This window comes from Saimiri boliviensis, chromosome 13, assembly GCF_048565385.1.
Source record: "Saimiri boliviensis isolate mSaiBol1 chromosome 13, mSaiBol1.pri, whole genome shotgun sequence".
NCBI lineage: Eukaryota > Metazoa > Chordata > Mammalia > Primates > Cebidae > Saimiri > Saimiri boliviensis.
Window position 1 is genome coordinate 31,746,206 of NC_133461.1, and position 13,630 is coordinate 31,759,835.

At 41.9% G+C, this 13,630-nt stretch overlaps 2 pseudogenes; both read left to right on the forward strand.

Moving 5' to 3' along the window:
- The first annotated feature begins 5,848 nt into the window (after positions 1-5,848).
- Positions 5,849-11,631, forward strand: LOC141580787 (aldo-keto reductase family 1 member B1 pseudogene; annotated as a pseudogene).
- On the forward strand, positions 11,629-13,360 carry LOC141580786 (aldo-keto reductase family 1 member B1 pseudogene; annotated as a pseudogene).
- Positions 13,361-13,630: the final 270 nt, after the last annotated feature.

Below are 13,630 nucleotides of genomic sequence, written 5' to 3' on the forward strand. Positions count from 1 at the left end.
GAGAAGAGTGGCCCACGTGAAAGGAAATGGGGTTCTGGAGTCTGTCTCCTCAAGCATTGCCATAGAAACCTGTGGTTATGAAGAAAGGTCTGAAAGTTGTTGATGCACATACTTATTTTGTTGCATGCTAATTTGCTTCAAATGGCATGAACTGCATTTAATATTTCCTTATGAACTGCAATTAATATTTTCATTAAATTTTTTTCTCACTGTGTAAACACTCTTGACTCTTACATGTTGTTGTTGAGACAGAGTCTCACTCTTTCACTCAGGTTGGAGTGCAGTGGTGCAATCATGGCTTATTGCAGCCTCAACTTCCCGGTTGCCCAGGCTGGTCTTGAACTCCTGAGCTCAAGTAATCCTCCTGCCCTGGCCTCCCAAAGTCCTGGGATTACAGGCGTGAGCCACTGCACTTGGCCTCTGTTGACTCTTTTTTTTAAGACATGCTCTGCTTCAGTCACCTGGAGTGGAGTGCAGTGGAATGATCAAGGGTCACTGTAACCTCCACCTCCCAGGCTGAAGTGATCCTCCCACCTCAGCCCCCCACATAGCTGGGACCACAGGTGCCGTGCCACCACACCAGGCTAATTTTTATATTTTTTTAGTAGAGAAGGGGTTTTGCCGTGTTGTCTAGGGTGGTCTTGAACTCCTGCCTTAAGTGATCTGCCTCCCAAAATGGGGATTATAGGTGTGAGCCATCACACCCAGCCACCTCTATTGAGTCTTAATAGTAATTCTTTGCTGATGTTTCTCTGATTTCTTGCTTTCTGTCTTTCTGACACACACACCTACCCCTCAGGGAACAGAAGCAGACCTTACTCCATACTCCCAACATGCCTAGTGTTAGGCATGGCATGATTTTAAAAAGAGCAAGATCCCTTTAAGACCTTCCCCATATACTTACTAATGCCCCTCATGTCATTTACAAGAGAAAAGTCCTCTCATGACATAGTAAGAAACAGGCAAACGATAGTGTGAATAAGCTATACACCAAGCATATAAGAATCCTTTCTACTATGGACAGCTACTAACCAAAAATATGAGGAAACAACAGAGGCCATTGAAGGGGTGAAAGTCAGGGGAAGGTAAGGCTAGGTATACAGGAGACTGGGGAGTCCACAATTTTGTAGTGGTCTCATTATCAGTGTCTTTCTACCTGTGTGTATACAGGGAGAACTGTGGACCTAAGTGAGCTAGGGCCAGAAAGATGTAGCATAGCCTCTGATCATGGAATTTTCATTTTTTTAATGGATAAACTGGCCTGTTCTGCCATCTTTTTTTTTTTTTTTTTTTTTTTTTTTTTTTTTTTTTAGATGGAATTCTTTCTTATTGCCCAGGCCGGAGTGCAGTGGTGTAATCTCGGCTCACTGCAGCCTCTACCTCCTGGGTTCAAGCAATTCTGCCTCAGCCTCCCAGGTAGCTGGGATTACAGGTGTGTGCCAGCATGCCCGGCTGATTTTTTATTTTTTAAGTAGAGATGGGGTTTCACCATGTTTGTCAGGCTGGTCTCGAACTCCTGACCTCAAGTCATCCACCCGCCTTGGCCTACCAAAGTGCTGGGATTACAGATGTGAGCCACTGCGCCCTGTAATCTGTAATAAATCAGCCATCATTTTATTGTACCTCTATGGTATGTAAGGTACTGTAGGATAACATAAATATATTTAAAAGATGTTTCACTCAGTTTTCATGATCTCATGTGGAAGTAGACAATAACTGCACCAAGAGAGAAGTGAATGAGAAGCTCACTACTGAAAGTGAGTTTCAGGTGCTACTGGAATTTGCAGGTAGCAGAGAAGGAGTAAAATTGCTAGTTATATTTTAGTAAACTAAAGATGCGTATTACAATGTCAAAAGTAAGCACTAAAAATTATGTGTAACTAAAAAGCTAATAAACTATTTTTACCTACTTTAAATATGAAAGGACTAAGCCATTCAACTAAAATATTGTCACACTGGAAAAAAATATGCTGCTTTTTAAAGACTACTTTAAGAACAGGAAAACAGTTGAAAGTAAAATACCATAGTAGGCTTTGAGACAAAAAGCATTATTACAAATAAGGGACATTTCAAAAATGATACAAGGAAGATATAACAATCATAAATTTACTTGTACCTAATAACATGACATCAAGCTAGAAATAAAGTGGAAGTTCCACTTTTGGTTAGCTACAGAAGGTTGCTGAAGACCATTACTCCTGCCATAATAATGAGAAAATACTGGATAAATTAACATCATATTTGGCTTGAAAGTCACTGGAGAACTGTTGACACAGACGTGTAAAGAGGAAAATAATACTCTTGGTTGAAGAGACTAACGACTGCTGTCATTTTTGAATGGAAATATCCTGTTACAAGGGAGAAAAGTTTTGTAATAACAGCTACACAAGGAGTGTCATGGCATATTGGGGTCTGGATGAGTCCCAAATACAAAATTACTTTTCCCCACACATCAGTTTCTTTTCAGTGGAACTTTTCTGACTAAGCAGTGACATAGGAAACTAGAGGCTGGGCTGTGAAACCAAGAAAAGTCTTGTAGCCTCATGGTGATCAAATCACAAAACCTGACTGGAGAACGGAGCCTAATCTCTTTCAGACTTTGAAGCTAGAGGTAACCCAAAACCAACTGAAGTAGCAACCCGGAACCCTTGCAGGTAAATCTGTAATAAATCAAATAACTCAGACCCTCATTCTTGATGCAGGACAGAAGAAAGGGCAAGTTCTTTCTGAGAAAATTATTTAGGCTCTATTGATATTTTGTACATAAATGTCTGCTATATAATAAAAAACATAATGGAAGAGGCAGAAAAATGTGACCCTTAAATGAAAAAGTCAACATAAGCAGATCACAGATAGCAGACACTAGTATTTTAATAAGCAAAAACTTTATAGACCGGGCACGGTGGCTCATGCCTGTAATCCCAGCACTTTGGGAGGCTGAGGTGGGCGGATCCCAAGATCAGGAGATTGAGACCATCCTGGCCAACATGGTGAAACCCCATCTCTACTAAAAATACAAAAATCAGCTGGGCATGGTGATGCGTGCCTGTAATCCCAGCTACTCAGGAGGTTGCGGCAGGAGAATAGCTTGAACTAGGGAGTCGGAGGTTACACTGAGCCAAGATCATTGCTGCTGCACTCCAGCCTGGGCAACAGAGTGAGACTCCATCTGAAAACAAACAGGTAACAACCTTTAAGAACATAAATGTGTTAAAGAATTTAGAAGAAAGGATGAACAAAATATATGAAACAATGAATTTCATCAAAATACTGGAAACTAAAAACTAAATGGAGATTTTAGAACTAAAACCTATAATTGAAATAATTCATTGGATGAGATAAACAGAAAACTGGATATAGCAGAAAAAGGATTAGTGAACTCAAAGATCAATTGAAATTACCAAAACTGAAGCAAAAATTCATACTGAATTGTCATCCAAAAAATGAGAAAATATAAAAAATTTGGACAACAGTTGTAAAAATTAATCTACATTTATATGATCTTACAACCAACAACTGCAGAATATACATTATTTTCAAAAATTAGCTGGGCATGGTGGTGCATGCCTATAGTTCCCGATACCCAGGAGGCTGAGGCAGGAGAATCATTTGAACCCAGGAGGTGGAGGTTGCAGTGAGCCGAGATCTTGCCACCACACACCAGCCTGGCAACAGAGCGAGATTTCGTCTCAAAATAAAACAAAACAAAACAAAAAAACCAAACAAACAAACAAAAAGAGTAGATATGGATGTCAAATAATCACATAAAAAGGTGCTAAACACCATTAGTCTTTAAGCAAATGTAAGTTAAAACTACAATATATCATCATGTGTGCCTGTTAGAATAACCAGAAAATAATATAATGCTAGTATTGGCAGCTAAAATTCTCATACACTGTTGAGGAATAAAAAATGGCACAGCTACTTTGGAAAACATTTTGGGACTTTCTTTATAATGTTTAACATACATTTACAGTATAACCCAGCAATTCCACTAAAACCTGTGTGTGAATATGTATAGCATTTTAAATTCATAATTTCCCTGAATTGGAAAATCAAAATATTTTCAACTGTGAGTGATTAAGAAAATTAGGTTCATCTATACAACAGAATACTTAGCAATAAAAAGGAAATGTTGATATATACAATAACATGGATGAATGTTAAAGGAAATTAATTTTTATTCAATTTTCAAATGAATTGTTAAACGACTCAGAAGACTACAAAATATATGTCATTTATATGACATACCATAAAAACTATAGGAACAAAAGCAGATCAGTGATTTCCATGGAATGGAGGTGGCAGAGGGCATTGACTACTAAGGGTCACATGGAATTTTCAGGGTAATAGAACTGTTCTTTAATTTTTGTGACAGTTACACAACTCTGTATTTTTGAAAATGCATAAAATTGTATATTTCAGGAATTTTACTATATGTAAATTATATATCAGTAAACACGTCTAATCTAAATAAAAATATATCAACAAAATAAAGGAGAAAAAATAGATTCAGAAAAATGCATTTGAAAAAACTTGTTAAAAATCATAAAAAACATAAAAATCATATCAACACCCATTCGTGATCAATGCTCTTGGCAAACTAGGAATGGAAGGGATTTTCCTCAACTTGATAAAGCATATCTATGAAAACTTTACAGATAGTATCATTATTAATGGTGTGATATGGAGCACTTTTCCTTTAAAATGTTAATGACAGAGCAAGAATGGCCATTTTCTCCATTTCTATTCAGTATTGTTATGGAGGACCTGGCAAATGTAAAGACAAGACAAAAATATAAAATAGATTTACAAAAGGAAAAGAAATAACTGTATGCACAGACAAAATAATTATGGAAAAAACCCAAAGGAATCTATTAAAAAAATGTCTAGAACTAATAAGTGGCTCATGCTATGGTATACGAGGTTGTATTAGGGTCCTCTAGAGGAACAGAACTAATAGGACATATATACATACATACATATATATATATACACACACATATATATATATAATTACAGATATGGGAGTTTATTAACTTACACAATCACAAGCTCCCACAACAGGCTGTTGGCAAGCTTGAGGAGCAAAAAGAACCAGTCCAAGTCTCAAAACTGTAGAACTTGGAATCGAATGTTTGAGGGCAGAAAGTGTCCAGCATGGGAGAAAGATATAGGCTAGGGGTCTAGGCCAGTCTACACTTTTCACATTTTTCTGCCTGCTTTATATTTGCTGGTAGCTGATTAGATGCTGCCCACCTAATTAAGGGTAGGTCTGTCTTTCCTAGCCTACTGACTCAAACATTAATCTCCTTTAGCAACACACCCTCACAGACCCCGCCCCCAGGATCAATACTTTGTATCCTTCAATCCAATCAAGTTGACACCCAGTATTAACCATCACAGGTTCACTCCTTGTCAACTTGAACCCATACACATCTCTTCAGGTAATACATAATCTTCAAATAAAGGCAATAATAAGGTCATAATTATGCCTAACACAGCTGTTCTTTGTACAACCAGAAATTCACCAATCCCCAACCCAAATACTATTACATAAACTTAACAACACTTAAATGCTGATATGAAGTTAATAAATCTTATACATAAGGAAAAAGGAAATAAAATGAAAATTTTTTTTTTTTTTTTTTTTTTTTGAGACGGAATTTCGCTCTCGTTACCCAGGCTGGAGTGCAATGGCACGATCTCTGCTCACCGCAACCTCTGCCTCCTGGGTTCAAGCAATTCTCCTGCCTCAGCCTCCTGAGTAGCTGGGATTACAGGCACGTGCCACCATGCCCAGCTAATTTTTTGTATTTTTAGTAGAGACGGGGTTTCACCATGTTGACCAGGATGGTCTTGATCTCTCGACCTCGTGATCCACCTGCCTCGGCCTCCCGAAGTGCTGGGATTACAGGCTTGGGCCACCGTGCCCGGCCGAAAATATTTTCTTAGTACAAGTGTATACATGCACAAACATGTTTTTAACAAAAGAAGGAGGAAACACTCATGACAATTGCAGTCCCCAGTTCTGCAGCTGGTTACATGGTCGTAGCTCATATTGATGACTACCTTCCCTATTACCCATTCTGTATTCCCTTTGCCTTTAGCTAGCACCTCAGCAGATTGTTTTTGTTTTTTGTTTGTTTGTTTGTTTCCTGGTGGAGCCGACCCAAACCTTCATTCCTGAAGGGTCTGGGCTGTTTGTAGTCCTGCCTGGATTGGGCTGTTGTAGTTTCCTATTGACCTTAATCACAGAGCAATACTAAGAGACAACTGAATGGATCTCCTGTATTCTATGCATACTATTCCTTACCTCCATTGTGGAGCAGTAGACTGATTTCATCTTGATAGTCCGAGTCAATTATCCCAGTCAAACTAACTACCTTTTAGCCTGTTGACTTAAAGATAGGAGGAACCCAAAGTATCCAAATGGCAATCTTAACTTCCAGTTTAATGAAATTGTTGTCGTGTCTCCTGGTGGCAATGTGCCTCTCTCTGGAACTAAGACCTCTAGGACAGAGGAACATAATGTTTTAGGAACAGGAAACAAAAATCTTTGTTAGTGGATCACTAAGGGTGATGGTGAGTGGTGCCACTTCCACTTCCACCCTGTGATTCCTGGACCTGTGAATCCTGGCTATGGGAGAAACAGTACCATATACTGGATGCTGATTCAGAGCATACATGGCCTTCTGGAGAACTTTGCCCAGCCCTGCAAAGTAGTTGGCATTGTAATTGTGACTTCGAAAGGCCATTCCACCATTCTGTCAATCCAGCTGCTTCAGGATGATGGAGAACAGGGTAAGACCAGTGAATTCCTTGAGCACGAGCCATTGCCGCACTTCTTTAGCCATAAAGTGAGTGCCTTGGTTGGAAGCAATGCTGTGTGGAATACTGTAATGGTGGGTAAGGCATTCAGAGTCCAGTATAATTAACCTGCCACCAGGTAGCTGACTGATCACCCTGAGGAATGTTGCCATATCGAGTGCTCAGTGTTGGTCTCTGCTTCTGGCAAATTGGTCACTCAGCAGTGGCCATAGCCAAGTCAGCCTTCATGAGTGGAAATCCATGTTACTCAGCCCATGCATAACCTCCATCCTTGCCACCATGGCCACTTTGTTCATGGGCCCATTGGGCAATAACAGGGGTGGCACAGGAAAGAGGCTGAGTGGTGTCCACAGAATAGGTCATCCTATCTACTTGATTATTAAAAAATTCTCCTCTGCTGAGGTCATCTGTTGGTGAGCTCGTGCATGGGATACAAATATCTTCACAGTCTTTTACCACCATAGATTTCTATCCACGTACCTCTTCCCCAAATTTCTTTGTCACCAATTTTCCAATCCTGTTTATTCCAAGTCCCTGACCAGCCAAACCATTGGCTACAGCCCATGGATCAGTATGTAATCGCACATCTGGCCATTTTTTCTTCCATGCAAAGTGCACAAGGTGCACTGCTGAAAGTTCTGCCCGCTGGGAAGATTTCCCTTCACTGCTTTCCTTCAGGGATGTCCTAGAAAGGGGCTGTAGTGCTGCATCTGTCCACTTTTGGGTGGTGCCTGCATATCATGCAGAACCATCTGTGAACAAGGCCCTAGCCTTCTCTTCCTGTCGACTGATCATAGGGAACTCCCCATAAGGCCATTAATGCAGACTGAGGGAGAGAAGGCAGGGTGGCAGGAGTGGAAACCATGGGCATTTGAACCACTTCCTCATATAACTTCCTTGTGCCTTCAGGACTTACTCGAGTCCCATCACATGTATAGCACTACCATTTGATGGTGGAATGCTGCTGTGCACAACCCACTTTATGGCTAGATTGGTCAGAAAGCACCCAGTTCATGATAGGCAGTTCAGGTGACTTGACGACCCATAGTCAAACGTTCAGTTTTCACCAAAGCCCAGTAACAGGCCAAGGGCTGTCTCACTAAAGGAGAGTAGTTATCTGGAGAAGATGGGAGGGCCTTGCTCCAAAATCCTAGAGGCCTCTGCTGTGATTCACCTATGAGGGTCTGCCAAAGGCTCCAAACAGCATCCTTCTCTGCCACTGACACCTCAAGCACCATTGGATCTTGGTGTGTCATATGGCCTATGGCAGAGCAGCTCACACAGCTGCCTGGGCCTGTTACAGAGCCTTCTTCTGATCTGGAACCCACTCAAAACTGGCAGTCTTTCGTGTCACTCAATAAATGGGTCAGAATAGCACACCCAAATGAAGAATGTGTTGCCTCCAAAATCCAAATAGGTCCACTAGGCATTGTGCATCTTTCTTGGTTGTAGGAGGAGCCAAATGCAGCAACTTATCCTTCACCTTAAAATATCTCAACAAGCTCCACACCAGTAGACCCCTAGAAATTTTACTGAGGTAGGAAGTCCCTGAATTTTAGTCTGATTCATTTCCCATCCTCTGGCATGCAAAGGTCTCCCCAATAAGTCCAGTGTGCTTGCTACTTCTTGGTCACTGGATCCAGTCAGCATGATGTCATCAATGTAATGGATCAATGTGATATCTTGTGGAAGCAAAAAGCAATCAAAGTTCTCTGAATAGGATTATGACACAAACCTGGAGAGTTGATGTACCCCTGAGGTAGCACAGTAAAGGTATACTGCTGGCCTTGCTAGCTGAAGGCAAATTGTTTCTGGTAGGCCTTATGGACAGGAATGGAGAAAAAAGCATTTGGCTAAGAAGTGGCTGCCTACCAGGTACCAGGAGATGTGTTAATTTGCTCAAACAATAAACTACATCTGGTACAGCAGCTGCAATTGGAGTCACCGTTTGATTAAGCTTGCAATAATCCACTATCATTCTCCAAGATCCATCTGTCTTCTGCACAGGCCAAATGGGAGAGCTGAGTGGGGATGTGGTGTGAATCACCATCCCTGTCCTTCAAGTCCTTGATGGTGGCACTAATCTCCACAGTCCCTCCAGGGATGCAATATTGTTTTTGATTTACTATTTTTCTAGGTACAGGCAGCTCTAATGGCTTCCATTTGGCCTTTCCCACCATAGCAGCCCTCACCTTACCAGTCGGGTAGCCAGTGTGAGGGTTCTACCAACTTCTATGTATGTTTATGCCAATTCTGACACTGGGGAAGGGACCACAGGATAAGTCTGGGGACCCACTGGACCCACTGTAAGTCAGACCTGAACTAAAACTGCATTAATTGCCTGATCTCTATAAGCCTCTACTTTTAACGGAGGACCGCAATGATGTTTTGGGTCTTTTGAAATCAATGTCAGCTCAGAGCCAGTGTCCAGTAGTCCCAGAAATGCCTGATCATTTCCCTTCCCCTATGCACAGTTACCCTGGTAAATGGCCAGAGGTCTTGGGGAAGGATAGGAGAAAGGTTCACTGCACAAATTATTGGTAGTGTAGTGGGGTCTTTCCTCAAGGGGACCCAGCCTCCACTTCATTCTTGGTCTGTAAATTGGCTCAAGTCTGGAAATTGATTCAGGGGCCATGATTCTCTATTTTTGTATTCAAATTAGTCTTTTGTCCTTTTGACCTAGAAGTTTTCTGCTTATATAAATTAAGTAGGAATGTAGGAGGCTTCCTATTTGCTTTTAGGAACACCATGATTAATTAGCCAATGCTGGAGCTCTACCTGAGTCAGGCTGTTCTGATTGCCATTTTGCCTCTGCTATCCATTACAGTAGCTACACCCACCTTGCTTTTGATGATTGAGTGCCATCACTTGGCCCCTACCACCTTGGGATTCAACTATTCCCATTGTATTTAAATTTTGTAATTGAGTGACTGCAGTTCCCACCATTAGATGTGGCTTACAGAGAAGAGCAATGACAGGGCTCTCAAAAAATGCAGATACTGCCCTCACAAATCTATTCCAGAAGGCATTGGTTGAGGGTATATATTCTGGACCCTCCCAGCTTGGATGAGTAGGTCTAAAGTGACTAATCCACTTCACTATCCCAATCTTCCTAAGTCTTTGGATCCTTTCCTCTACATTAAACCAAGGGAGATGAGGAATTTCCAGCTTGCTCACAGTAGGCTATATTTTAATCCGTATCTCAGCTAACTAAGCAAATAAACTATTAGAACTTTTTTAACTTCCCAAACTGTAATATTAAAAGCAGAGTCCCTACTTAGTGGGCCCAAATCAATAAATTTAGCCTGATCCAACTCTATGTTCCTTCCACCATTATCCCATACCCTTAATATCCATTCCCATGCCTGTTCTCCAGATTTCTGTTTATATAAATTAGAGAACCCAAACAGTAGTTCTTTTTGAGTGTAGCACACCTTCTTATGACTCTCAACCTCACTTCTATGGGCCCACCAGGACTTTAGTTATAGGTCTAGAGGCAAACAGGCATATTGGGGCCTGGCAGCTGCCTCAGGGGAGGCCATCACTGTTGCCTCAGGCAGTGCAGGGCTTATCTCCTCAGACAAAGGTGGAAAGGCTGATGGCAGCATGGGTCAGGGAGGGGATGTTGCCACTACTGGCAAAAAGTTTCTTCAGAGTTTACAAACTCAGTGTCCCCAGCTTCATCAGGGTCCTCCCACATGTCCCCATTCCAAGTTGCAGGGTCCCATTCTTTTCTAATCAATGCGCTCACTTGAACAGTTGACACCTGATGAGACTATGCATGCACCTTTTACTGCAGATCAGCCACTTGCATGATAAGAACTTCTGTCTGTTTTTCCCCAATTTCAGCTCTTTCTCTACAGGAGACAAGATTCTCACTCAGGGCAGTCTTAGCAGATTTGAGGCTCAGTGCCTGCTTCTGAGGCCACGAGACAGAATCTCTGAGTTCATCATTTTATTTCATCACTTTGTCCAATGTACTTAGGAGCAACCAACCAGCTTCATTATGTTCCTTGGTTCTCCACATATGGTCAAAGGTATTATATAGAGAGTCACTAAACTCCTTGCCTCTCAGGAGCAGTGACTCAGAAGCATCAAATGAGATTTAAAAGATGCCAGGCCAGGTGTGGTGGTTCATGCCTATAATCCCAACACTTTGGGGTCTGAGACAGGAGAATTGCTGAGGCCAGTGGTTTGACACCAGTCTGGGCTACTTAGACCCATCTCTACAAAAAAAAAAAAAAAAAAAGCTAGGTGTGGTGGCACTCTCCTGTCATTCTAGCTACTCGAGAAGCTGAGGCTTGAGGACCACTTGAGCCCAGGAGTTTGAGGTTGCAGGGAGCTATTATTGTGCCAGTGCACTCCAGCCTGGGTAATAGAGGGATACCCTGTCTATAAAATAAAAATTAAAATAAAAAATGAATAAATAGCATTCCAGGTGGGTGTCTGGGGAGCACAGCAGCCATGGCCAGCCATCTTGTGCTCAACAACGGCGCCAAGACGTCCATCCTTGGGCTGGGCACCTGGAATTCCCCTCCAGCCCAGGTGACTGAGGCTGTGAAGGTGGCCATCAATGTTGGGTACTGCCACATCAACTGTGCCCATGTGTACCAGAATGAGAATGAGGTGGGTGTAGCCATTCAGGAGAAGCTCACGGAGCAGGTGGTGAAGTGTGAGGAGCCCTTCATCGTCAGCAAGCTGTGGTTCATGTACCATGAGAAGGGCCTGGTGAAAGGAGCCTGCCTGAAGATGCTCAGCGACCTAAAGTTGGACTACCTGGACCTTTACCTTATTCACTGACTGACTGGCTTTAAGCCTAGGAAGGAATTTTTCCCAGTGGATGAGTTGGGCAATGTGGTTCCCAGTGACACCAACATTCTGGACATGTGGGTGGCCATGGAAGAGCTGGTGGATAAAGGGCGGGTGAAAGCTATTGGCATCTCCAACTTCGACCCTCTCCAGGTGGAGAGGATCTTAAACAAACCTGGCTTAAAGTTTAAGCCTGCAGTTAACCAGATTGAGTCCCACCCATACCTCACTCAGAAGTTAATCCAGTACTGCCTGTCCAAAGTTTTGTGGTGACTGCCAAAACCCCCTTGGCTCTCCCGACAGGCCCTTGACCTTCCCTCCTGGAGGATCCCATGATCAAGACGATTGCAGCCAAGCACAATAAAACTACAGCCTAGGTCCTGATCTGGTTCCCCATGCAGAGGAACTTGGTGGTGATCCCCAAGTCTGTGACAACAGAACGCATTGCTGAGAACTTTAAGGTCTTTGATTTTGAACTAAGCAGCCAGGATATGACCACCTTACTCAGCTACAACAGGAACTGGAGGGTCTGTGCCTTGGTGAGCTGTGCCTCCCACAAGGATTACCCCTTCCATGAAGAGTTTTGTAGCTGTGGATGCCTGCTTGTCCCTAAGTGACCTATGCCTGTGTTTCCTGCCTTATTTTTTTCCTTGCAAATGTAGTATAGCCTGTGTCACTCAGCAGTGGGACAGCAACCTATAGAGTGGCCAGCAAGGGCATGTATAGCTTGATGTTGGATCTGAAGAGGTCTGTCAGTAGAGTAGAAGTCTCTTGTAGTTTGCTTTGCCCTTCTTTTTGCCCTGCTGGGGAAAGTACAACCTAAATATGCTTTTCTGACCAAAGAGAAGCAAAATCTACCAGGTGAAAATGGTGCCACTAACAGCTGAGTTTTGACTGCTTGGAACTGTCATCCTTTCAGCAAGACTTCTCTTTGCCTCAAATAAAAAGTGCTTTTGTGAGCTTGAGAAAAAAAAAGAATAAATAAAATAAAAAAGATGTCATTTTTATGCAGCAGCTCTTTAGTAGCAGTGAGCACACCTAGTTGCCAGATCTTGGTTTCTAAAACCATTACCAAACAAAAGGAACTGAGGCTCCTGGGAGATATGGGTGATTCTAAGATTGGGGCATAAAATAGATGAGCCTGGAACATCTTTTAGTGCCAGAATGTTAGGCAGTGATAAAAACAAAGAAATAAACAAAAGCAAAAATCATTGATAGAAGTAAGTCAGAGGGACACAGATACCAACTGAAAGAGTTCCTAAATACCAAAGTTGGAACAATTTGTGCAACAAAATAGTATTAGACTATAACCCAGATTTACAATAAATATCCAAGTGTCCATACTGATATAAACAAATTATTCAATAAATAAATTGATGGATGATAAAATTCTACACAGAAGAATTCCAGATAATTTATGTAGATACACTATCCTAGAAGACATGGAGGATAACTCTCTACTAAAGTGTGGCTATGGATAGTGACTTCCAATGAGTATAGTGTGGAAAGGGAAAACAAAGTAACTTTACAGTGGGAACCTGACAACCTGCCTCAGCCAGATGACCAAGGACAAAATCAACAGTGATAAGTCATGTTGATAGTATGTCCCTGTTGTAGACCTTTTTTTTATTATATTTAATTTTAAATTTTTTTGAGACAATTTTGCTCTTGTTGCCCAGACGGGAGTGTAGCAGCATGATCTCAGCTCATTGCAACCTCTGCTTCCGGGTTCAAGTGATTCTCTTGCCTCAGCCTCCCAAATAGCTGGGATTACAGGTGCTCACCACCAAGCTTGGCTATTTTTTTTTTTTTTTTTTTTTTTTTTTGTATTTTTAGTAGAGATGGGGTTTTACCACATTGGCCAGACTAGTCTTGAATTCCTGACCTCAGGTGATCGACCTGCCTTGGCCTCTCAAAGTGCTAGCATTGCAGGTAGAGGAAATCTGACCAAACTCATCCTTTTTATAGGAACCTTCTCCTGTGATAATGA